Source organism: Lissotriton helveticus, chromosome 2_1, assembly GCF_964261635.1.
Source record: "Lissotriton helveticus chromosome 2_1, aLisHel1.1, whole genome shotgun sequence".
Classification (NCBI taxonomy): Eukaryota; Metazoa; Chordata; class Amphibia; order Caudata; family Salamandridae; genus Lissotriton; species Lissotriton helveticus.
This window is the reverse complement of record NC_136059.1, coordinates 1240489267-1240515632: the sequence shown is the minus strand read 5'-3', so window position 1 is coordinate 1240515632 and position 26366 is coordinate 1240489267. Positions and strand designations below refer to the sequence as shown.

The following is a 26366-nucleotide window of genomic DNA, read 5'->3' as shown; positions in this document are numbered from 1 at the left end:
CTGACAAGCTGGACTTGATCCTCCAAGAGATCAGAGACTCTCGCCTGGCTATGGAAACCCAGCTGGGCGCCCTCACCACGAATCTCTCTCTATTAAAAGCTGACCACGGTAAGCTGGCTGACAAGGTGAAGGACCAGGGGATAACGTTGGCGGAGCTGTCTCCGACAGTGGCTGAGCACACTACCTCTATCAAGCAACTGAAGGAGCAGGTGACGATCCTCATGGACCGTGTGGAGGATGCCGAGGGGCGTAATCGACGCAACAACATCCGCGTCATTGGGCTTCCGGAACGCAGTGAGGGGTCCCGCGCAACGGAATTCATGGAGCAGTGGATCCGCTATCATGTCGCCCCGGAGGGACTGTTGCCGTTCTTCTGCGTGGAGCGGGCACACCGGATCCCTACAGGGAGGCCTAGAGCAGGACAGCCACCGCGACCGTTGATAGTCAAGATCCTGAACTACCGGGATAGAGACATGCTCCTGCAGAAAGCCCGGGAGAAATCGCTCATTGAATATGAGAACCAACAAATCTCACTATACCCGGACTACACAAATCAAGTGCAACGACAAAGGTCATCCTACTTTGCGGTCAAGAAAAAGCTCCAGAAGGCTAATCTCCGGTACGCCCTGTTATTCCCGGCCCGCCTCAAGATCTTCCACGACAACAAGACCCACTTCTTCGAGAGCCCTACTGACGTAGAGGAATGGTTGGAGGTGATGGGCGTTGAGGCGACTCGGGAGGGGGCGTCTGGCAGGTCCAGGAGCGGCTCGGATCGCGGAGGGAGAACTTCACCCGTAACGTCGTTGCAACCCAGACGACGCAAGCCCTCTATTGCACAACAAAGGGAAGACAAGATGACAGCGGTCAACATGGTGGGCTCTTTCCGCGCCGAACACAAACTAATTCACAAGGACACGGAAGACAGCACACCACACTCAGACTCGGAACACAGCGTGATACTGTTCCCAACGGTGACGCCGAGAGCGGCAGACAAAATGCTGGACAATGGTCTGGAGTGAGGGCCCAACCCGGAGTGCCCTAAAAACCTTTGTCTCCTACTGATATCCTTTTGATGATGCTTGGCGGGGGTGGGGGTGCGGGGTGGGGGATGCGGGCATTCTGTACTTTGGGAGGCGCTACCTCCTGCGATACTGGGAGGGTGACTACAAGCTTAGACATTGTGGGCTCGGCCCTTAATGACTGGACTCTATTGTCTGACTTTTTCTGGCCTTTTTGAACTGAGACCCTCGAGTATGTATGGAAGGTGAGGGATGCGCGAGCAAGGGACCCCCCCTCCCCCCTCCCTCTTTTTTCCCTTTCCCTCCCCTCCCCCCCCTTGGCCTCCCCCCCCTGCACACCCCCCCCCCCCTTATTCCCTACTCCCCCAAGGAGGTTGTTGGGAGACATATAGCCCGTGCACAGACTTCCCTGGCGGCGCTGTTGAGCCGACAGCGTAACTCTGTTAGACTTGATGGACAAGGTACAAGCTATGCCACCCCCCCTTTTGGCGAATGCACTACTGTTTAGTTTGTAATGTTTTACACTTCATGGATCGGCACAGCAATGTTCTTTAGCTGCGCCACAAGAGTTCGAGTTTGGGGTGGGTGGAAGTACGTCTCCTGGCTTATAGCTGTTAGAATTTGTGCTATGGCTACGGGCACAGTCTCTTCCGATATGTATCATCGAATATGGCAGACACTGTAGGGAAGTATAGACTGGCCACCTGGAATGTGCAGGGACTTGGTGCCATACAAATGCGACACAGAGTGCATGCATACTTGCTCCGACAGCACGCCCACATCGTATTCCTCCAGGAATCCCACCTAGCGCACACTGAGACACTCACACTGCGGAAGAAGTGGAGGGGGACTGTGTTCTCTACGACATATTCCGCCTTCTCCAGGGGGGCTACCATCTGGGTGAGGTACGGCACCCCCTTTGTTGAACTGGACAGGAGGGTTGACGACCAGGGTAGGTACATCCTAGTGAAAGGTGAATTGGACGGCTCATTCGTAGTTCTGGGTAGTGTATATGCCCCGAACTTTGATCATGACGCATTCCTTGCGAGTGTGGGGCGAGCATTGGCTGACTGGGGGTATATCCCTTGGATTCTCGGGAGAGACTGGAACATGGTACTGGACGTAGCCCTTGATAGGTCGCACCCCCCCTCCAGGCGACAGGTGTCCAAAGAATAGCAGACTCGTTTAGGACATGGATGCAGGGTTGGGGTCTGACAGATACATGGCGCACACTCTACCCAACACACAGGGAATACTCCTACCACTCCCCGGTTCATGACTTGCATACCTGGTTGGACAGATTCTTGTGTACTAAGTCCTTGGTGTCTAAATGCACGTCCTCCGATTATCTGGCTAAAACCTTCTCCGACCACAGGCCTTTGACACTTGATTTACACTGGGAGAGGGTACCATCTCCGGTGCCCTCCTGGAGACTTAATCCGGCACTGCTGGAGGATGCCCCTTTCCGCACTTCCCTGTCGAACACAATTACTTTCGAAAAAACTGGGACTCAGCGACCTCTAACCTGATAGTGTGGGACGCTATGAAGGCTGTGATAAGGAGGGCGGTTATTGGTCAGGTGGTAGGTGCCAGGCATGAGATCCACAGGAAGCTGTGTGATGTAGAGACTCGCCTACAGGCGCTAGAATCGGCGATGGGTGAGAACCCTGATCGCACTGGAGAGTTACGACTGTGTAATATTGAGCACGCCGAACTCTTGGAAACTTTGCGAGTTATTGATTACAAAGACTACCTGAGACGACAACAGGCCGACTCAGACAGATCGGGTGCTGTACTGGCCCGGCTTGTACGAGACAGCCCCGAGACCCCAATGATCACACGGATTAGGGATAGCGCGGGTGGGATAGTAACTACACAATTGGCTATTAATGATGCTTTTAGAGATCACCTTAGCACGCTATATGCTTCTCCCCCATGGAGGACCGTGCAGCGATGATGGACTTTCTGAGAGACTTGCCTTTCCCGGTCTTGTCCCGAGTGGAGCAGACGGGGATAGACGGACCCATCACGCAGCAGGAAATAAAATTAGCCATCCGATCCCTTAACCGGGGTAAGACTCCTGGACAGGACGGTCTGCCGAAAGAGTTTTATCAGTCATATGCTGAGACCCTGGTCCATGTCTTGGAGAACATTTATATGGAATCATATGAACTTGGTTACCTGCCTGGAACGACAATGCAGGCCTCAGTTATCTCAATCCCCAAGCCCGGCCGGGACGCCCTTGACCTCACCAATTACAGGCCCCTTTCAATGCTCTCTACGGAGTATAAAATACTCAGTAAAGCCTTAGCTCTGCGGATACAGTCCCACCTTCCGGCCTTGATTCATTCGGATCAGTGCGGATTCCTGCCGGGAAAAAGTACGTCCCAAAACACGAGGAGACTCCATGCCCTCATGGCCGCGACGACGCCGACTCTACCTCGGGCTGGCTGTGTCGCTCTGGACCTCCGTCAAGCTTTCGACTCACTGTCCTGGGGGTTTATGTTTGAGGTCTTGCAACGTTTTGGCCTCACCGACTCCCTGATACGATGGATCCGGCTGTTGTACACACGCCCGACAGCTCGGGCACGCACGGGTCGACACGTCTCCTCTAGTTATAACATATATCGCGGCACTCGACAGGGCTGCCCACTGTCGCCCCTGTTGTTTGTCTTGACCCTCGAACCTCTGGCGATCGCTCTCCGGACCGGGATGGCTGAGAGGGGCATCTTCGTCGGTGGCACACCCAATTTGATATGAATTTAAGCCGACGATATCCTTCTGTATTTCCGGGATCTGGAGGAGAATCATTCGGCCTTAGCGACCATTTTTACCCGGTTCGCAGATGTGTCGGGACTGGCGATCAACCCGGCGAAGTCGGTGGGGTTTTATTTCCAGGAGGGCCAACGGCCAACCCACATACTATTTGGCACTTCCCAAATCCCGATAGCGCAGGATAGGTTTAAATATTTAGGTATACGGGTCTATAGACGGCCGGAGGACCAGATCGATGGAAATACTAGGCGGGCCATTGCTGGCCTTCGTAGTAGTGTGCAATTCTGGACTTCTCTGCCGCTGTCCGTCATGGGTAGGATTGCCATCTCTAAAATGGTCATGCTTCCCCGATTGCTTTATTATTTTGTAAATCTACCGGTTCTCCTCCCACAGACTATTTTTTATAACTTGAATACACTCTTGACCACCCTGATCTGGGGCTCTGGCCGGCGGAGAATAAGCCTCAAAAAACTTCAACTGGGAACCAGGCGTGGAGGCCTGGGTGTACCAGACTTTCGTGGTTATTATTACGCAAGCCAATTACAATGGCTATCAAGATGGGTAGCGGGTAGACATCTGCACGAAATCGGCTTCACCGGTGAACGGCTGGCGCGTGGAGAACTGCACTCCCTACTACTTCCCAAGGCCAAAGTGCCCGAGACTGTCACCCTCTTTTGCATACCGCCCTGATATGTTGTCGAAAAGCTTTGGCATACACATCACCGGCCCCATCGTACGCCGACAACATCCCCCTCTTGGGAATCCCAACGCCACAAGGTCGGTTGACGCACGGTAGATTACGGCCTTGGACGGATGCGGGGGTAGACAGAGTAGACGATTTCTCAGGATTTGACGCGTTATTAGACCACGCCTCCTTTGTGCAGGCCACGGGAGCCCCTCCACGACTATACCTCCTACATGCCACGGTAACACACTACATACGTACTACATGGGCCCCACAGCGTAGCAGACCGGAGCAACATGAGCTAGTGCACCTACTACATTACATGGGAACGAGAGGTCATCTTGTGAGGTGGTTATACACTGGCATTAGGGAACACGCTGCTATGTCCCTTACTCCCCTCAAGACCACCTGGACGTTGGACACGGGGGAGGATATGGCAGATGGGGCATGGAAGGTTGTTATGGAACACCCTAGAAGAGTGTCCAGAAATGTGAAGTTTAAATTTATCCAAGCCATGTTACTACATCGGGCATACCTTACCCCACAAAGGCTGCACAGGATGTTTCCTGCCTCTTCCCATTGCTGTCCCCGATGTCATGCGGAGGAGGCTGGCCTTCTCCACATGTTATGATCCTGCCCACGTATAGACGGCTATTGGGGTCAGGTCCGACACATCCTCTACACTGCCACGGGCCTGCGGATACCAGAGGGAGCGCTGCCGTGCTTGCTGGGACATAGGAAAAGGCCTAAAGGACGTAGGGCCCCACTGAAGTTCATGGACTTAGCATTACTACTGGCGGTCAGGACACTGACTATGAGGTGGAAATCTGCATGACCCCCGACTGTAGAGGTCTGGCGGTCCGAAGTACTGAAGTGGGGTAGGGCTGAAGGTACAATACTCAGGAGGGAGGAGGAACGAGGGCTACGAAAACACCCAATAGCACAGGACTGGGAACAGATACTGTTAGAGCTGGAAGACATGGACTTGACGCCCTCCCAGACGGGTACCGCGTAATGGGGATGGCTGGACAAGGGAGGTGGGTCCACGAATGGAGAATGGCCCAGGATGCGCACAGGTTGGCCAGAGGATGATGATCACACTTATTTAGATAAGTCAGTTCTCCGAGATCACATGGCCTATGCAGAGCTGTCAGGAGACGTACGGAACGGGGTGGGGGGGTTGGGAGGGATAGAAACTGGCGACGCCTCCACATATGGAGTCATAGATGTATACGCGCTGAGAACTGATTGAGCATTGACAGCTTGCCGTTACTTGTAAAGAATTACCACCCTTATATAGAGCTGTCCAGGTTGCTGTGGATGATTTGTATAGCCTAAGTATCATGAGGGGCACTGAGCCAGATGTTTAAAGTTGACGGGGGGAGAAAAACAGAAAAGACTGTATAAGATGTGTAGAAACTGTATGCACAACGCAAGCTCTGGTTGCAGTCATCAATAAAAAGTTTTACAAAAAAAAATGTATTCCTCATGGAACTCGTTCAAATTACCCTACTACACAGCTATTTCGAATTTGGAGAAAAGTTCTACATTCAACTATCAGGCGTAGCCATGGGCAACTGTGCTGCTCCATCATATGCTAATCTGTTCATGCATGAGTATGAGACTGAACACATACTTACAGTACCACTGTGGCAAGAACATCTACACACATACCATCGCTATATTGATGATATTTTTCTTATATGGACAGGTACAAAACAACAACTAGTTTCAGCCATAAACCAACTCAACACCGTGAATGACAGGATACAATTCACCCACAACATTAGCGCTTCCAGGATATCTTTCCTAGACGTGGATATAACCATCAATAACACCCACTTGGATACTTCAATTTACACTAAACAGACTGATCGCAACAATTTTTTACATTTTTCAAGTTTCCATCAACCCAGCCTTAAACAACATCTACCTTACTCACAACTACTTCGGGCCAAAAGGATAGCATCTACAGAACATGCTTATAAACATGACAGCACCATCATCCTAAATATTTTTTTGAACAGAGGATATCCAGATCATATAGTACAAACAGCCACGACAGAGTGGCAGGAATAGAACGAACTGCGTTATTAACACCAAAAGTAACCACTAATTCAGCAGAACAACGGAATGTCTTTGTTTCCAAATATTCTACCAAGAGTCGACTGATTAAGCAATGCATTACTAAACATTGGCAAACCCTCCAGTTAGAACCCGACTTCAATCAAATCTTTGAACATTTTCCCATTTTTGTATATCAGCGTTCAAGAAACCTACAATCTCTGTTGAAACCACGTGCTCCCAAGTCCATTACATACAAGGGAACAATCCCATGTCACAACTGCACTAATTGCAACAACATGATTCCAGGAAACATTGTGACACATCCCACTCAAAGTGGTACAAAAGGGGGTGGTGATGGACGGAGCATCTGAACCAATCAAACACTCACACCCAGTCAACAGATCTGGGTTTAATCCATCACCGTTCTTTAGCCCACTCTGCCACTCCCCTTTTGTACCGATTTGTTTGCCATAAGTTGGCAGGGTATGCTCAAACGTGAGTCCCTTGCTCATTTTGCCACTGGATTCAAGCAAGCCTGGCTGAAGACGGCTGAAATGCCAGAAACCGGTCCTAGAAGGCTTGTTTCCGGTCCAGGAAAGGCGTGGCTTGGCAGTTCGGGCTGGACTGTTCCCATGAGGCACAGGGCCAGACTGATTTGCATTTGGCCATGTCTGAACTGGGGTGGCAGAGTGGGCTAAAGAACGGTGATGGATTAAACCCAGATCTGTTGACTGGGTGTGAGTGTTTGATTGGTTCAGATGCTCCGTCCATCACCACCCCATTTTGTATCACATCCCACTCAAGGTACCTCCATCCGCCTACAGGTCAATGCAACTTGTGACACCACCAACGTGGTATATCTTCTGAAGTGCCCTTGTGGCTTACCCTATGTAGGCAAAACTGAACGGAAGATCAAAATCAGACTGACAGAACCTCGCAGTAACATCAGAAATAAGAATTTAAAATCTGCATCGCAGCTCACTTTACTGAAATGAATCACAACGTCAGCCAAATTCGCTTCCAAATCTTGGAGGTTGTAAAAAAAAAACACTGGCATTGATTCTAGAAATTTTTTATTGCAAAGAGAACTGTACTGGATACACAGACTTTGTTCTAGCCATCCGAAAGGACTCAACGAGAGACTGGAATATAGTAGTTTCTTATAAATGTTGCCTTTTGTGCTCTCTTGGCATCATCCTTTGACCTCTACCTTCCACTCTTCCAATTTCTCTTTTTTCCCTAACTCTTTTTTCCCTGACTCTTTTTTGACCCTTTTCTGTTCTCTTCATTGTTCTCTTTTCACTTTTTCTACTGTTTGTAACACTAACCACCATTTCACTTTATCTTGGCTTGTTTTCTGTTGATTTTTGTTTTCTTCTTCTGTTTTCTCTGTTCTCCTTTTTTAGTTATCTGATGTTTTTCTTTCTGATTCTGTCCACCAAAGGACAGTTGTTTCCACATCACATCCTTAGGTGAATTTTTAACAATCTCCCTTTCATTGATTCTACCATTGTTCTTTGTATTCTCCCCTATAGTCACTGTCCCTATTAACACAAACTTTTCTTTAACTTTTACTATGTAGGCTCTTTCCACTTTTCCGTATCCACGCATTCCGCTTCACATATATAGTATAGGCATTGGTTCCCTTTCTATACTCTTTTTTCATTTTTTCCATGTTATTCTATTTCATTCATACACTCTTTTGAAATTATATTGTTATGCGTTACCTTGCTGATTTGAACTATTATTAGAATGGCTGTTATTCTGTTTTTGTTTAGTTTTCATTAACCGTAGTTCATTTGCAAATGCACAGTCATGCGTTACTTTGTTGTTCTCATTTACTGTCATATTGGCCGTTTTCCTTTTTTGTCGAATTCACTCGTCACTTTTTATTATGCTTTATTGAGTTTATTTAGTTTTTTGTATCTTATGCAGTCCTCTATCACGGATCTAGTTCCCGTTCACATTTTGTTCCTTTAAACCGTTATCACGCATGCGCGACTCTACCTGCTTTTCATTTTCGCGCCGGTGCATGGCGTTTCTAACTTCGGCACCAGAGTTCACAGTAGTTAGTTACTGAATATACCGCGGTAAGCTTCTTGCTCTTCATGTATAGTCATTCACCTCTCTATCTGTTTTTCATGTCACCGTGGTGGCGTTTCCTCTCTGTCCCTTCGTTTTTTTAGATACTAGCGCACTACGGAAAGTAACATCAATGGCGGGTTCCAATACTCCCATAACGGCATGCCATCACCATTCAGGCTCACGCGTTGTTCGGCCATGTCGTTTTCCGGCATGTATTCACTCACTATGTTTTTTTATCGTTCATCACCAGTCACCGACCATTATTTTCTTTGACCAGGCATCTTTTACGCATTAACACACTTGGGTTATTTAGTACACCACAGATTGTTAGTATTACCCTCGGACCCTGTATATAGTGTAAAATGCGTTTTCCATTGAATTTTCCTGCAGATCTATGAACCACCTGAAGAAGAGCCTTCGGCTTGAAATGCATCGGGGCTAACACTGTACCTTGTGAATTATTGACATACATCAATGAACCAGTTTTTGAAATACAGCAATCACACTCGGATTGCATTGTACTTATGAAGATTGAAAGCTTGTTTTCAAACACTTGGAATACAAAGTGAATAAAACTTTGTTTCTTTACTATTGGATTACCCTGTGTAAATTGTTTGCAAGATTTTTCAGCACACAGGAGTGCTCAAGGGCTTCACCTTACATTGTTAAGGTTTTTCTTTGGCCATTGTTCTAAGCGCCTTTTGGACTGAAGGCGACCGTCTTGAGCACCCTAAATCTCTTTGAACCATCATCTCACCTTATTTCTACGAGTAGATTATACTTTGGAGTGCAGCGGACCCCCTTTTTTACTTCTAGTTCACTTTTCTGTCCTCCCGCTTAGCACCCACTACTTAAACAAAATGTCTTACGCAGACATTGCTAATTTAACAAGTAACAAAGCTGATACTTTGGAATTCACCACAGAAGACACCGACAGAATATACACACTTATACAGGAACCCGAGTGTATATCATCCAGCACAGGTTCTGTGCAATCAAACATACGCCAACTTCTCTATGCTGCCAAGAGAGAGATAAACCAATGTTTACACGCCAGCACCCTAATCCGTTACCATAAGGTCTCAAGAATACAAAGAGGTTTACGAATACCTCTCAAATCTACCCTCTGCAAAAATAACATCAGATTCACAGAAATGAAGATTGAAAGCTTGTTTTCAAACACTTGGAATACAAAGTGAATAAAACTTTGTTTCTTTACTATTGGATTACCCTGTGTAAATTGTTTGCAAGATTTTTCAGCACCCAGTAGTGCTCAAGGGCTTCACCTTACATTGTTAAGGTTTTTCTTTGGCCACATATGGACTGAAACATGTTGGCACTAGGGTCTTAGGACCATAATACTCCAAAACGGACCCATTTTTATTTAAATTTTAATAACCCCGACAGAGCCAAAAATAAAGGGAAACCGGGGTACTGTTGGAGGTTTTTTACATCTTTAGTCCCCCTGGTCTTCCACGAACTTCAAAGAGCTCCCAACACTGTGGTTGAGCCCACCCCGACTTCTAGACGTCGGGGTGACCCGATGATGAAGCATGACACCACTAGGGTGTGTGAGGGTAATTAAACAAAAAGGAATAATTTCCTTCCTCACCTATTGGTGAAGTCTTACACCTTCTCTCACATTAAACGCTTCGTATATCCCCCAATTCAAGTGCTTTTCAATTTGATCGTCACACGATCAGTTGGAGTAATTTTTTGCGGTTTAAGTTTCAAGTGGGAGGATTTACTCCAACCCAGTCTCCTCTCTACCCTCTAGGCCTTGAAAGAAAATCTTTCGAAAGCCTTTTGTGTATATACAGCTCTTGCTACTCGCCATTGGCTCCCACTGAAGAAAATAATTTGCTTTAAAGCCTTATGCTTCTGCTACAGAATTCTCTCCCAGAAAGGTCCTATATACTTACGCACTATGATACAGCCTTACTCCCCATCGCGCAATGTGAGATCTTCAAAGGCCAACTTGGTGCTAGTTTCCCGGGTCTTTAGGGCCAGATTTATGGCACACTCTTTCTCCGTTCTAGCTGGCAAGGTTTGGAATTCACTCAAGGAACAGTTAAGAGCAGAATGTTTTGGAATTATATTTAGGAACAAAGTTAAAACCTGGCTGTTTAGCTCTCCTTGGTGTCTGTCGGTGCATTTCTGATCTAGATTTTTTTCTGTAGTTTAGATAGTTCAGGTCTCAGCGCAGAGACACACTGTATGGTGTAACCAGGTGCTTTATAAATCACTATTAATAATAATATATTTTAGCTACTTAAATGTGTGTTAGAATAAAACATGAGATCCCACAGCCTTTCATTTCACAATTTTTGTACAACACGTTTGTCAGACAGTTCACTATACAAAATCATCGAACTTTACAGTCAGAGAAAGAAAAGTAAATGTAGATAAAAAATGAATTTTCACCTCTCTCTGCGACAGAATTAATATAACACGATAAAACAAGCTTTATTTAGAAACATTTTATAGGTTAACAACAAACCATTTGCCTTGTACAGTACAAAAAGCAATGTCAATCGCTTCACTAACAACAGGTACAGTTGGAGCAAGTCACACAAAATAACCTCCCCACTTCAGTCAGTCAGGATTCTTTATTCGATGATTAAAAATCACCATAAAAAGTACAAACATACAATATACACTCATATCATTAAAAAACAATTAAATTAACATGAATCCTGTTATTGATACAACTATATCCAAGTATAATAATAGAAAAAGGACATTGTGGAACTTTGACACCAGTATCAAGAATCTCACAGTTCCCCCCCCCCCCCTCTAGTTGCCCTCAATCGAGCAGCCACTTTAATAAAATTAATAATACAGCACAATGTGAGGGGATTGTTCGCCTGTTGTAAATAGATCAAAGCCTCTCGGGCGCATTTTATGTTAGATTTTCTTAAGACCTCCCCACTTAGAAAATAATTTGTACTGATGGTGGCTAACCCACCAATCTATGATAGTGCCACAATTTCTTCTATAATTTGTCATATTTACGAGGGAAGCTTCTAGCTTTATAGATTGATTTCTCCATTTTACCACACCAATCCATCCCTTTAGTCCGCATCTCTATAGAGGGGGCCACCGGGGAAGTCCAATTGCGAGCAATGTCACATTTAGCTAGGAGTTTGTCCAGGCCCACCAAGGTCCTGTCCCACCTACGCGCACCCAACTTGTCCACGATCCCAAGCAGAGCAATTTTTGAATCCACATGAATAGTCATACCACCACAGCAGACAACACAGTTAAAACAGAGGACCAAAATATCTGTATCATACAGTATTGCCACGCAACATGGAAGAAATCCCCAGTTGGGTTTTTATAACAACGGCATGCTGGGAAGTCTTTCAGACCTGCCCTCCACAAACGGGTAATGTAGGCCTAGTGGAAATATTTTTATTGAATGTAGCGTAGTTTGGCGGAAATAGCGAAAGTATGAGCCATGCAAGCTTCACGCCAGTCCATTTCGTCCAAAGGACCCACCCAACTTTCCCACTGTTCTTTCAGGGGAAGCAAAGAGGCTGGTGAATGTATCACAAGGGATATGTAAATTGGAATATCCTACCCTTGACTAGGGCACCCAAGAGGATTTTACTTTCCAGGTGACTACATTTGGGGAGATCCTGGAGTATATCACTACGGGCACGCAGGGTGTGACAACGTTGTAGGTAGTTGTTAAACTGGGAAGATGTCAGCTCCTGGAAGGAATTCATGTGTTGGCCACCCCAAACATTCACAAAACGTCACAGTCCGATAGAGTCAAACCCGCTAAATCCCTCCAGAGTGGACACTTGAGACAACCATTTGCCCACTCAGAGCGGGGTTTCTGCTGTAAGTCTGTGATCCCATTTCAGCCAGCAGAAGGCTGCCTCCACATCTTAAAGGCCACCTGAGTGATCTAAGGAAACCAGTGGGAATTGAACTGCAATACAGGAGGTGAAGTATGTTATCGAGTCCCAACAGGGCCAACTAAAAAAAGAATTAAATGCATATTTAATGCTCCTTCACTTTGTGAGTGAATACAACACATGTTGTTTGTCAGCTCACCAAATGGGGCAAATAGGCCTTAAATATAGCCTGCCCTGATAAAATCTGACTCACTTTAGTGAATGGGCGAATAAATTTGTCGAGGGCTGACGCCCAAGTTACTACTTGTGTAACGATATATCTGTAAGAGACATAAGTTAGTATTAGATTCCTTACCTTAGAATATCCCCAGGCTTCAGACTGGATCCGGAAATTTTTGCGTAGCAGTACCCTTGCGCGTCGGTAGGCGTCGTCTGCAGCTCCGCGTCCGTCGTCGGCGCCGTGATGACGTCGTCGGAGTACTTAGACGCCGCCTCCGCGTGCTGGAGTCAGTTCTTAGACACAGCTTTTCCGCGCCAGAAACGCAGAGCCATGTTAAAAACCAACACTGGTGCCATTGAAACTAGGGCCCTGAAAGGGGATAACCCTAACCCTAGATATTGGTTCGCAGAGCGGGGAGGATGGGTGGGTCGGTAAGGAATCTAATACTAACTAATGTCTCTTACAGATATATCGTTACCCAAGTAGTAACTTGTGCATCTGAAAGAGACATGTTAGTATTAGATTCCTTACCTTAGAATAGATACCCCAGCAATACCAACCCCGGTGGTGGGTCTGCGAACCAATAATCACACCAGAAAGTCCTGGAGGACGGAACGGCCAAAGAAGCCATCTCTCCGGACTTGGCTGTCCAGGCAGTAGTGTCTTGCAAACGTGTGCAGCGATGCCCACGTAGCTGCCTGACAGATGTCTTGTAAGGGTACTCCCCTGCCCAGGGCAGTGGTAGTCGCCGTGGCTCGGGTAGAATGAGCCCGCAATCCAACAAGGGGCTCCTTTCTAGCCAAGGAGTAGCATGCCTGGATACACAAGATGATCCACCGGGAGATGGTCCTCTTGTGCACCGCTTTCCCCTTCTTAGCTCCCACGTAACCAACAAAGAGTTGGTCATCCACCCGGAACTGGCGTGTGCGATCCAAGTAAAATTAGAGCGCACGTTTTGGGTTCAGACGGTGGAGCCGCTCTTCCTCTTTAGAGGGATGCGGTGGCGGAAAGAAGGTAGGCAAGGTGATAGACTGCCCGATATGGTAGGCTGTGACAACCTTGGGCAGGAAAGAAGGCTTAGTACGCAGCACCACTTTGTCCGGATGGACAGAAAGGAAAGGTGGAGTACAAGAAAGGGCCTGGAGCTCACTCACTCTCCTGGCAGAGGTGATGGCAACCTGGAAAGCAGTCTTCAAAGTCAGAAGGCGAAGAGGACAGTTGTGAAGTGGCTCAAAGGGAGCGCACATCAGAAACGTAAGAACCAGGTTCAAGTCCCACTGAGGCATCACAAACGGAACGGGAGGAAACGTGTGTGTGATGCCCTTAAGAAATCTATTTACAATAGGGGACTTGAACAAAGAAGGTTGATCAGGCAGCCTTAGAAAGGCTGAAAGGGCAGAAAGGTAGCCCTTGATAGTGCCCAGAGCACAGCCCTGCTGGGCAAGAGTAAGAAGGAAGAGAAGAACCTCAGAAAGAGGGGCAGCAAGAGGATCCACAGCCTTTGCTGTGCACCATGCCGCAAATCTGTTCCACCTGCAGGCGTATACCGACTTTGTGGAGGGACGCCTGGCTGCCAGAATGACGTTACAGACTTCAGGAGGCAAGTCAAATGGCCTCAACTGTCACCGCTCAATCTCCAAGCATGGAGGTGGAGACTGGCCTGGTTCGGGTGGAGGACCGTCCTCTGCTGCTGCGACAGAAGGTCCTCCTGAAGAGGCAGACGAACCGGGGGATCGACTGACATACTGAGTAGCTCTGGATACCAGTACCTTCTCGCCCAGTCCGGAGCCACAAGGATGACTTGGGCCCGGTCGCGCTTGATCTTCTTCAGCACTCTGGGCAGAAGTGGTATAGGCGGAATAGCGTACAATAGACCGCAACTCCACTTGCGACGAAAAGCGTCTCCGAGCGAGTGCCACCTTGGAAATTCCAACGCGCAGAACTGATGACATTGCGCATTCTCTTCGGTGGCGAATACATCTAACCAAGGCTCTCCCCATTGCTGAAAGAGGCCTTGCGCCATGTCCGAGTTCAGACGCCATTCGTGATCCATCATGCACCGTCGGCTGAGCTCGTCCGCCCTGGCGTTCAGAGAACCTGCCAGGTGTTAAGCCACCAGGGTCACGCCCTGGCGTTCCAGCCATTGCCAGAGGCGAAGAGCCTCCTGGCAAAGGGTCCACGACCCCACCCCGCCCTGTTTGTTGCAGTACCACATGGCAGTGGTGTTGTCCGTGAACACCTGCACTACACTCCCCCGGACAGAGGGGAGGAATGCCTTCAGTGCTAGACGAAACGCCCGTAGCTCCAACAGGTTGATGTGGAGCCGGGCCTCCGCCGGAGACCAGAGGCCTCTGATCTCCGCCTCTCCCATGTGGCCTCCCCAGCCCTGGAGGGACGCGTCCGTCACAACTACGTGCTCCGGTTGGGGAAGGGAGAGGGATCTGCCGCTGACCCAATCGCGGTCCGTGAGCCACCACTGCAGCTGTCTCGCAGTGCCCTCCGAGATCAGGACGTGGTCGGACAGGTTACCCTGATGCTGGGCCCACTGAAACTTCAGGTCCCACTGCAGAGCCCGCATCCGCCACCTGGCGTGATGCACCAGAAGGATGCAGGAGGCCATCAGCCCCAGAAGCCGCAGTGTCAACCTGACCGAGGTCCGGGATAACGGCTGAAAGATGGGAATCAGAGCCTGAATATCCCGGACCCGCTGTTCGGGTGGGTAAACCCGAAACCGCGCCGAGTCTAGAACCGCTCCGATGAAGAGGAGCTTCTGAGAGGGGCACAGGTGTGACTTTGGCACATTGGTGGAGAACCCCAGCTGGTTCAGGAGATCTGCCGTAGTCTGGAGGTGGCTGACGCCTTCAACAACCAGTCGTCGAGGTAGGGGAAGACTGAAACCCCTAACCTGCGCAGATGAGCTGCGACCACCGCCATCACCTTTGTGAACACCCGTGGGGCGCTGGTAAGGCCGAAGGGGAGCACGGTAAACTGAAAGTGCTCGTGGCAAACTGTGAACCGCAGGTAGCGCCGGTGGGCCGGCAGGACGGGGATGTGGAAATAAGCGTCCTGCAAGTTCAACGCTACCATCCAGTCTCCTGGGTCCAGGGCAGCTAAGACCTGAGCCAGTGTCAGCATTTTGAACTTCTCCTTCCGGAGGAAGCCGTTGACGTTCCGTAGATCCAAGATAGGGCTTAGGCCCCCTTTGCCCTTCTTGGGTACCAGAAAGTAGTGGGAGTAGTAACCACACCCTACTTCTGGCCCAGGAACGCGCTCGATGGCCCCCTTGGCCAAGAGGGCCGTAACTTCCTCCTGCAGAAGTCGCAAATGATCCCCCGATACACGGTGGTTCTGCGGTGGCATTGCTGGAGGAGTCGCCTCGAAGGGGAGGGAGTAGCCCCTTCGGACGATTTGCAGCACCCACCTGTCCGAAGTGACAGTGCGCCAGTGGAGGTGGTGATGGCGAACCCTGCCCCCCACTGGCGTCACATGGGCCTGAAAGCACGGACTAGGAGGGTTTTGAGGCGGATGCTGCGGGGAAAGGTGTGTACTGACCTCGCAGTTGAACCCTACCGCCTGGACGGCGGTTCCCACGGCCGCCATCGCGTTGGGTATTGCCCTGCGGAGCGTGGCTGGCAGCACGTGTGGGTAAACCCCTTCAGTGACCACTAAAGGAGTGAAAAGCAGCCGATTGCTGGCGCGGGGCCGAGAGGCCCAAGGACTTGGCCGTAGCCCTGGAGTCCTTAAAGCGCTCAAGCGCATGGTCTGCTTTGTCGCCAAAGAGGCGACGGCCATCGAACGGCATGTCCATCAACGTGTTCTGGACATCTGCCAAAAAGTTGGCGGACCTCAGCCAGGCGTGGCGTCTGACCGCCACCATCGTTGCCATCGCTCTACCTAGCGAGTCAGTGGTATCCAGCCCACACCGGATGGAATATTTGGCTGCATCCTGGCCCTCGACAAGGGCTTGGCCGTGTTTGGCCCGTACCTCCAACGGACACTCTGGCAGCACTTCCGCGACCGTATCCCACAGAGAGTGGGTGTAACGGCCCAAGAGGCATGCGGTGTTGGAAGACCGCAGTCCCAGACTAAGGGATGAGTGTAGGAGAGTGGGGTCTGCAATCCCATGGCCACCCCAGATTTTTGCTTTTTGCTTCACTGATTTACGACTTTCCCTGGCTGTGGGCCTGCTAATCAGACCCACAGCCTAGCTGTTCTCTCTCTAAATTACAACCATGTACCCTAGGTGCATTTTACCAATTGGTACTGGGCCACCTTATCAGTCCCTGTACAGTATACCTTAGGTATCCAGGGCATAGGTGTACCCAGGGCCTACCGGGGGCTGAAGCATGTATTATGCCACCCCTGGCTGGCCCTCTAAACAGACACAACTGGCTGCACGACAGCTGGGGCAAGGTGGTGTAATCACCCTTTGCTTTAGATATAGCTCCCTATATCTAAACATAAAATGGACACATATATTCCTATCAGTCACTCCTATGGCAGGCCTTATCGATCCTGAAGGCAGAGTGCTTGGAATTATGTGAGATGGTGCTCTGGCATGAGCTGAGCCCGTTTGCAGCTTGCGGAACCAAGTCCGAATAGCTGTTCCATGATAACGCTATACCATATACTCTTAAGTGCATTATAATCCTAGCGGTTAAATGCTAACTCTGGTATAACATTATCAAAACATGTCGAGTAAGGTGTCATACGAATTGGAATACTACCCCCTCGCCAATTCTGGCGACGGGGGTAGCATTCCACTCTTCTAGAGGGACACGACATGTATGTAACTGTGAACCCCGGTTAAAGTTAACTCGAGCCTCAGCATCACAAAATGGATGCTGCCACCACAGACACAAGTCTGACCTCCTGCTGCTGGGAGTCCTTCCAGCGAGGGAGGCTTGGACAAAGGGTTTCCTGCCTTGGGAGGTGCTAGCACCATCCCAGATGGGATTTTGTGTATTGGGTAGGCCCAGGCTGAAAGGAATGAGACATGCCTGGGGCACACAAGGTGCCCTGTGCATACACCGGTTCCAACCAGTTGCTGGGACACTCCAGTCCCAGCTCTGGCGGGAAACTGGACAAAGGATAGGGGGTGTAACCACCCCCCTTCCTGGTCCCACCCAGGGGAGGGACCTAGTCCGTAGTGCAGCCCCCTTTAGGAGAATAAAGGTAGGAGCTGGTCCCATTCCAAGTTAGATTAATCTTGACAACCTTCCACGAAAAAACTCTTGATCTTCGACCTCCTGAACCTCAGAAGACTGAAGAATCTCCCCTATGGTCAGGGAGTGACCATCCTGCTTCGCAGGCACCATCAAGCTTCTGTGCGGTTTGCTGCAAAGTCCTTCCATCCCGGAATCCGCTGACCCAGCTCGACAAGACCCGGACCTCCAGACCTCTCTGACCTCTACCCACATCCACAGCACAGCTGGGACCCGTGGGTGCGACGAGCAACGTGGAGACGGCCATCTTGAAGAAACCTGCACAGCGCTTCCAGCACGACCCCCGAGGGTTGCTCGAGTGAGTGCATCAGGGCCTGAGAAGCCCTACACCGACGCAGCTCCTGCACCAAAGACCAGCCCCCCAGCATCCCCGTGATCTGCGTGGGGCCCTTTTGCCTGGTTGCTGCTTTGTCCTGTTGTCTGGTCACTTGCCGGCTGGCTTGTGCCCTCTGAGACGACGACCCGAAGAATTCAACACTGCTAGTCTGGTGCCCCAGACTGGCCCTTGCTTCCTTGCAAAAGAGAAGCACCTTGGACCCTCCTGGTCCACACCAGACGCCATCTTTGTTCCACCGCGTGGCTTGCATTAGCCAAGGCCTGTTGTCCAGATCGACGATCCGACGCCGCCAACAGTAGCAGACTACGTGGGACAGCTCGTGCCTCCAGCCTGGTCGTGAAGAGCAGCTCCTGGTCCTCGCAGCTACAGAGAGAAGCGACCCCTCCTTCACCTGAACTCGGCGACAGCTCCTGGTTCCCTCCTGGTTCCAGCACCGTCACTGGCTAGTGACCGAGACTCTGTCCCCTTCCTTTTCAGGACTTCCTTTTTCCTAGTTCCACCCTTGGAACCACCGGACTCCTCCATCTGGCTGCCTGCCAGCAACTTCTTGTTTCAGGCATCACCGGGACCAACGCAGCAAACCGACACTACTTCAGCCCTATGCACCCACAGCCTATGGGTTAGGTAACTAAAGCTCCTAGGTACTGAAGATTGTGTTCACTATTCTAGTGTTCAGGTCCACTGTTGTTTTCCCTCCATCCAGCCGAGTTCGTCCGGAATCCGTAACTTTGTAAACTGTTGCATCCATAGACGTTGGTACGCATCCCGCGGGAGAGTTTCCACTCTGCACGTGAGTCCCGTGGGCCTCCTGCTCCGTACTTACCTAGTTCGTAGCGTAGTCCCAGCGATCCTCCAGCCTCTGGATCTCTTAACAGTATTTTCTTTCCTCGCATTCCATTGAATTGAGTATATGGTTTGTCGTGCCCCTAAGGCACCCGTGTAAATATTGTGCGAACTCGTATTTCTTTCGTAGTATTGTCATGTGCTTAGCCCTCTGATCTCATAAAGAGCTCAGAGGTGTTGTTGTTAATAAATAGACTGTTTATTTTCATAACTACCTGTGTGGTGTCCTTTCATTTGGTATTCAAGGGGTTATATTGTGGTAAAACAGCTGGCTTCACATGCCATTCAGAGTTTAGCCTAAAGACTGCTTTTGTCCACGCTACTAGGATAGCTGGTCTATAAGGTTGACTTATAACCAATCACCATAAGGGTTGTTTAGACTGATACAAGCTGATCACTAGAACTAGTGAGCATCATATATCAGGCCAACTTCTCACATTGGTGGCAGCGGTGGGATTTGAGCTTGCTGTTGTTTTTACCACGTATAATCTTGAAAATATCATTTGAAAGATCACATCAGGTACTCTAGGTACATATAACAAGCTTAGAAAAACTCTGAGTTCTACTGAACCAGCTGTTGTAGTAGAAAGGGCCTAGCACACCCTGACTACAACTCTTAGCAAGGGATCAGTAGGTAAACCCATAGTGTAGGTAGGTGCATCACTTACACCACACTAGAAGCATGTCTACCCATGGAGAGTCTGCAGAGACTCCCCTTGTGGCTAGTGACCCTCCACAGGTCCTTTCCAGATATGCAGCTCTCAGTTTCCAGGAGATGAGACAATTGTGTACCTCCAGGAAATTGAAACAGGGTTCTAACCCTACCACTCCTTTTCTGTTAGGTCTCTTAGAGACTTATAATGCTAGAAAGGCTTCTCATACAGATGGGAGCATGCCCCCCTTAGAAGGTGCCCTTAGTGATCCAGACCTCCATGACACAGTAGATGTAGAAGAGGAGGAGGAAGAAGAGGAAGTCTCTGGGGATGAGGCAGACAAAGGTCCTGAGCTAGTCAGCAGACTTACTAGGGCCAACTTAGACCTACTTGGGCAAGGATCTGGGGGACCCCCAGTACTGACCCTAAGCGGGCCTAACTTTGGAGTTAGAAGAGATAGGTCTCATTCTAGGGACTCCAATAGATCTGTGCACTCTCATGCCTCTTCTCAGAGGAGAATGACTTCTCCCCAGAGGAGAATGACTTCCCCTCAGAGGAGAGAACATGAAGCAAGGATGAAACAGGCTAATCTGAGGATCCAAAGGGAAGAACTTGCCCTTTCCAAAGAAAAGCTTGCCTTTACTAGAGAGCAGCAGTTGAGTGGGGCAGTCCCCACTGGTGGCAGCATTATCCCTAAGGGTAAAGACAGGAGTTTTGATACTAGACACCTGAGTAAAATAGTGCCCCCCTTTAAACAAGGGGATGACATCCACAAGTGGATGACTGCTTTGGAGAGGATACAGAAAAGGGGGTGGTGATGAACAGAGTGTCTGAATTAAGCAGACCACTCTTACCCAGTCCAAAGATCAGGGCTTGATCCATCACCGTTATTTATCTCACTGCCCCATCCCAGCTCAGAACCTGGCTATATGCAAATCAGTCTGTCCCTGGCCCAGTGCATCATGGGAACAGGGCAGACCAAACTACCAAGCCAATTCTTCACCAGAAAGGAGACAAGCTACCGGGGACCGGTTTCTGGCATTTCAGCCTCTTCGTCCCTTGCTCATTGCACCATCAGGATTCAAGCAAGCCGGGTCGAAGACGCCTGAAATGGCAGAAACCGGTCCCCGGAAGCTTGTTTCCTTCCCAGTGTAAGAATTGGCTTTTGTAGTCTGGTCTGCCCTGTTCCCATGATGCACTGGGCCAGGGACAGACTAATTTGCATACAGCCAGGTTCTGAAACTGGGATGGTGCAATGAGCTAAAAAACGGTGTTGGATCTAGCCCTGATCTCTTGACTGGGTGAGAGTACTCTGCTTAATTCAGAGACTCTGTCCATCACCACCCCTTGTTGTAAATAATTTTGTCCACCCTAAGCGTGGAAGGGTATACTCAGATGTGAGTCCCTTGCTCATTGCACCATCAGGATTCAAGCAAGCCGGGTCGAAGACGCCTGAAATGGCAGAAACCGGTCCCCGGAAGCTTGTTTCCTTCCCAGTGTAAGAATTGGCTTTTGTAGTCTGGTCTGCCCTGTTCCCATGATGCACTGGGCCAGGGACAGACTAATTTGCATACAGCCAGGTTCTGAAACTGGGATGGTGCAATGAGCTAAAAAACGGTGTTGGATCTAGCCCTGATCTCTTGACTGGGTGAGAGTACTCTGCTTAATTCAGAGACTCTGTCCATCACCACCCCTTGTTGTAAATAATTTTGTCCACCCTAAGCGTGGAAGGGTATACTCAGATGTGAGTCCCTTGCTCATTGCACCATCAGGATTCAAGCAAGCCGGGCCGAAGACGCCTGAAATGGCAGAAACCGGTCCCCGGAAGCTTGTTTCCTTCCCAGTGTAAGAATTGGCTTTTGTAGTCTGGTCTGCCCTGTTCCCATGATGCACTGGGCCAGGGACAGACTAATTTGCATACAGCCAGGTTCTGAAACTGGGATGGTGCAATGAGCTAAAAAACGGTGTTGGATCTAGCCCTGATCTCTTGACTGGGTGAGAGTACTCTGCTTAATTCAGAGACTCTGTCCATCACCACCCCTTGTTGTAAATAATTTTGTCCACCCTAAGCGTGGAAGGGTATACTCAGATGTGAGTCCCTTGCTCATTGCACCATCAGGATTCAAGCAAGCCGGGCCGAAGACGCCTGAAATGGCAGAAACCGGTCCCCGGAAGCTTGTTTCCTTCCCAGTGTAAGAATTGGTTTTTGTAGTCTGGTCTGCCCTGTTCCCATGATGCACTGGGCCAGGGACAGACTAATTTGCATACAGCCAGGTTCTGAAACTGGGATGGTGCAATGAGCTAAAAAACGGTGTTGGATCTAGCCCTGATCTCTTGACTGGGTGAGAGTACTCTGCTTAATTCAGAGACTCTGTCCATCACCACCCCTTGTTGTAAATAATTTTGTCCACCCTAAGCGTGGAAGGGTATACTCAGATGTGAGTCCCTTGCTCATTGCACCATCAGGATTCAAGCAAGCCGGGCCGAAGACGCCTGAAATGGCAGAAACCGGTCCCCGGAAGCTTGTTTCCTTCCCAGTGTAAGAATTGGCTTTTGTAGTCTGGTCTGCCCTGTTCCCATGATGCACTGGGCCAGGGACAGACTAATTTGCATACAGCCAGGTTCTGAAACTGGGATGGTGCAATGAGCTAAAAAACGGTGTTGGATCTAGCCCTGATCTCTTGACTGGGTGAGAGTACTCTGCTTAATTCAGAGACTCTGTCCATCACCACCCCTTGTTGTAAATAATTTTGTCCACCCTAAGCGTGGAAGGGTATACTCAGATGTGAGTCCCTTGCTCATTGCACCATCAGGATTCAAGCAAGCCGGGCCGAAGACGCCTGAAATGGCAGAAACCGGTCCCCGGAAGCTTGTTTCCTTCCCAGTGTAAGAATTGGCTTTTGTAGTCTGGTCTGCCCTGTTCCCATGATGCACTGGGCCAGGGACAGACTAATTTGCATACAGCCAGGTTCTGAAACTGGGATGGTGCAATGAGCTAAAAAACGGTGTTGGATCTAGCCCTGATCTCTTGACTGGGTAAGAGTACTCTGCTTAATTCAGAGACTCTGTCCATCACCACCCCTTGTTGTAAATAATGCTTTGGAGAGGGCCTGCACTGTCCAGTGCATCCCCCAGAGTCAGTGGGCAGCTATATTGTGGCTCTCCTTTGAAGGCAAAGGTAGAGATAAGCTCCTCACTACTAGAGCTGAGGATGCTAACAATTACCAAGTCCTGAAGAATACACTGATTGATGGGTTTGGCTTAACAACTGAGCAGTACAGGTTGCTGTTCAGAGACACCCAGAAAATTCAGTCTCAGGATTGGGCTGACTTTGTTGATTGTGCCACTAAGGCTTTTGAAGGCTGGTTACTGGGAAGTAAAGTTACTGATTACACAGGATTGTATAATCTAATTATGAGAGAACAAATCTTAAGTAATTGTCAAAATCAGTTGTTGCATCAGCACCTTATTGACTCAGATCTGACCTCTCCCCAAGAATTGGGAAAGAAGGCAGACAGATGGGTCAGGACAAGGGTCAAGCAGCAGAACCAGAACCAGGGTGGTGGCCAAAAGAAAGCAGATCCAAAGGGTAATGAGAATAAGGAAAATGACCAGAAGTCTTCAACAGGGCCCCAACAATCCAAAGAGGGTGGGTCCCAGAATTCCCAGAATTCCCAAAAGAAGAAGAATAATGGTCAGAAGAAACCATGGTGCCAGTACTGTAAAAGTAATACTCACTTGTTTAGTGAGTGCACCAAGAAAGGCCCAACTCCTACCACTACTGCCCCTAAGGCACCTGCACCCCCTAGTACAGTTAGTAGTGGTAGTAATCCTCCTAAGGCTATAGTGGGGTTAACCCTGGGAACTGAGGCGGGCTCTGACTTAGTCAGAACACCTACTCAGGCTGTTCTTGTTTGTACTGGGGACATGGATATGACCCCTACAATAAGTCCCAGTACTCTGGGCAAGTACAGGCAGACGCCTTTGATTAATGAAAAAATGGCTCAGGCCTACAGGGACACTTGTGCCAGTGTCACCATGGTGACACCATACTTTGTGGACCCTGACCAGGTAATACTGGGATCAGACTACCTGGTGACCAATGCTAGCAATGCCACAACCTCCCATAGTATGGCACTTGTTAACTTCTCCTGGGGAGGGGTAAATGGCCTCAAAAGGGTTGTTGTTAGTTCAGACCTCCCAGTGGACTGTCTTTTGGGCAATGATTTGGAATCCTCCTTATGGTCAGATGTGGAGTATAGGACTCATGTGGAAATGTTAGGTTTATCAGCACATGTCCTTGCTGTGACTAGGTCACAGGCCAAGAAATGCCCAGCTGAACTAGTGCTGGATCCTGGAACAATGGCCCAGACACTACCCAAGAGAAAGAGCAGTAGGGGTAAGGTTGACCCTTCCCCCCTGCCTCAGGAACAGGATCAGCTCTCTCAGGAGACTGACCCCAAGACCCCAGAAGGAACTGTCCTAGAAGAACTTGAGCCTGAACAGGTTGAGTTTCTTGGGACAGGGGGCCCTTCCAGGGCAGACTTGAGGCAGGCACAGTTAGACTGTTCCTCTCTTGAACCCCTCAGACAGCAGGCTGCTGCTGAGGCTGCAGGGAATGCCACAGGTGCCCATAAAGTGTACTGGGCCTTTACTCTGAGGCAAGAGACCCCAAGCCTAGTGCTACCAGGAGGCTGGTCATCCCCTTGTCTCTGAGAGGTTTCCTTCTCACCTTGGCCCATGAAATTCCCCTTGCAGGTCACTTAGGCCAGAACAAGACTTGGGACAGGCTTGCCCCACACTTTCACTGGCCTCATATGTATGAGGACACTAAGAACTTTTGTCGTTCATGTATCACCTGCCAAGCCAGTGGCAAATCAGGTGGCACAACAAAGGCCCCCCTTATACCACTGCCTGTGGTGGGGGTGCCCTTTGAAAGGGTGGGGATTGACATTGTTGGACCAATGGACCCCCCAACAGCATCTGGGCACAGATTTATACTGGTGGTAGTGGATCATGCCACCAGGTATCCAGAAGCTATTCCCCTTAGGACCACTACAGCTCCTGTTGTGGCAAGGGCCCTGGTTGGAGTTTTCTCCAGAGTGGGGTTCCCTAAGGAGGTGATCTCTGACAGAGGTGCAAACTTCATGTCAGGATACTTGACTGCTATGTGGAAGGAATGTGGTGTCAATTATAAATTCACCACACCCTATCACCCACAATGCAATGGGTTTGTTGAGAGATTCAACAAGACCCTCAAAGGGATGATAAAAGGGTTACCTGAAAAGCTTAGGCGAAGATGGGACATCCTTTTACCCTGCCTTCTGTTTGCTTACAGAGAGGTCCCACAGAAGGGGGTTGGTTACAGCCCTTTTGAGCTTTTGTTTGGACATACTGTAAGAGGACCCCTATGTCTTGTAAAGGAAGGATGGGAGTTACCTCTCAAAAAGCCTAAACTTGACATAGTGGACTATGTACTTGGTCTCCGCTCCAGGATGGCAGAGTACATCGAGAAGGCATCTAAAAACCTTGAGGCCAGCCAGGAACTTCAAAAAGCTTGGCATGACCAAAAGGCTGTCCTAACTGTTTACCATGCAGGACAGAAGGTGTGGGTGTTGGAGCCAGTGGCCCCAGCAGCTCTCCAAGACAAATGGTCTGGACCCCACATCATTATTGAACAAAAGGGAGAAGTCACCTATTTGGTGGACATGGGAACTCCCAGGAGCCCTCACAGAGTACTTCATGTGAATAGGCTCAAAGCATTTGTTGACAGGGAGGACATGGGCTTGCTCATGGCCACAGATGAGGGACAGGAGGAAGAGAGTGACCCTCTCCCAGACCTGCTCACTCAAAACCCTGATGATGGGTCAGTAGATGGTGTAGTCTTTTCTGACAGCCTCTCTGAGCATCAACAAAAGGATTGTAGGCAAGTCCTTCAATCCTTCAGACAAATGTTTTCTCTGACCCCCAGTCAGACAAACTGGTGCACACATGAGGTGGACACTGGAGACAGTCTGCCTATAAAGAGTAAAATCTGCAGGCAACCTGACCACGTCAGGGACTGCATAAAAACTGAAGTACAAAAGATGTTGGAATTGGGAGTCATTGAACCCTCAGAGAGCCCTTGGGCTAGTCCTGTAGTTCTAGTGCCTAAGCCTTACACCCAAGATGGTAAGAGATAGATGAGGTTTTGCGTAGACTACAGGGGTCTCAATGCTGTCACTAAGACAGATGCCCATCCAATACCTAGGGCAGATGAACTGATAGACAAGTTGGCTTCTGCAACTTTCTTAAGTACATTTGACCTGACAGCTGGTTATTGGCAAATCAGGTTAGCTGAGGATGCCAAGGCCAAGACAGCATTTTCTACCCCAGGAGGTCATTACCAATTTGTGGTGATGCCCTTTGGTTTGAAAAATGCACCTGCCACTTTTCAAAGGTTGGTGAACCAAGTCCTCACTGGGTTGGATGACTTTTGTGCAGCATATCTTGATGATATTGCTGTCTTTAGCTCCACCTGGGAGGATCACCTGATCCACCTGAGGAAAGTTTTAGAGGCCCTGCAAAAGGCAGGCCTCACTATCAAGGCTA

The 26366-nt window shown here is 49.3% G+C and overlaps 1 protein-coding gene across 1 annotated transcript in view; it reads right to left on the bottom strand.

The window, feature by feature from the left end:
- Positions 1–26366, bottom strand: part of PRDM9 (PR/SET domain 9) — a 1629505-nt gene that overhangs the window by 443324 nt on the left and 1159815 nt on the right. The window lies entirely within an intron of this gene.